Source organism: Arachis duranensis, chromosome 2 (assembly GCF_000817695.3).
Source record: "Arachis duranensis cultivar V14167 chromosome 2, aradu.V14167.gnm2.J7QH, whole genome shotgun sequence".
Classification (NCBI taxonomy): Eukaryota; Viridiplantae; Streptophyta; class Magnoliopsida; order Fabales; family Fabaceae; genus Arachis; species Arachis duranensis.
The window spans coordinates 70,654,184-70,655,233 of record NC_029773.3 but is presented as its reverse complement, the minus strand read 5'-3'; positions in this window follow the sequence as shown (position 1 = coordinate 70,655,233).

The following is a 1,050-nucleotide window of genomic DNA, read 5'->3' as shown; positions in this document are numbered from 1 at the left end:
CCCAACAACAACAACAACTCCCAAGGGAGGAAGTTTGGGAAGCAGCCTCAGAATGATCAAGCTTGTACTAGATGTGAGAGTCACCATCCGGGAGCACCATGCAAGGCCGGATGGGGTTTGTGCTACACTTGTGGAAAGGCAGGGCATAAAGCCGCAAATTGTCCTGAGAAGCAGAAATAAGGTGCTGGAAAGGCACAACAGACTGGTCGGGTGTTCACCACTTCAGCTGTAGGAGCTGAGGGATCTGAGACACTTATTCGAGGTAACTGTGAAATGGCTGGTCAAACTTTAAATGCCTTATTTGATTCGGGAGCATCACATTCATTCATTGCATTTGAGAAAGCCCATGAGTTAGGATTGAAGATCATAACCTTAGGTTATGATCTAAGAGTGTATAATGCTACCCATGAAGCCATGGTAACTAGGCTAGGATGCCCGGAAGTTTCCTTTAGGTTCAAGCAGCGTGATTTTGTTCATAATTTAATCTGCTTACCGATGATTGGTCTTGATCTTATCTTGGGATTAGACTGGTTATCTAAGAACCATGTTCTGCTAGATTGTTCTACAAAGTCGGTGTACTTTATGCCGGAAGATACTGAAGGGCCGGTCGTGGTGAACAATTATTATTTGAATTCGATGATGGTGAACTGTTCCAGAACCGAATGTCAGGGTATCATGTTGTTAACCGCAGGCGTTTCGGGTGATGATCAAAGGTTGGAACAGATTCCGGTTGTGTGTGAGTTTCCAGAAGTGTTTCCCGATGATATTGATGAGTTTCCACCTAACCGAGAGGTTGAGTTTGCTATTGAATTGGTGCCCGGGGCGGGACCAATCTCAAGTGCTCCTTATAGGATGTTACCGTTAGAGATGAACGAGTTAAAGTCTCAGTTAGAGGATTTGTTGGGAAAGAATTTTATACGCCCAATTGTATCTCCGTGGGGTGCTCCAGTGTTACTGGTGAAGAAGAAGGATGGGAGTATGCGGCTCTGTGTGGATTACAGGCAGCTGAACAAGGTTACAATAAAGAATAAGTACCCATTGCCGAGAATT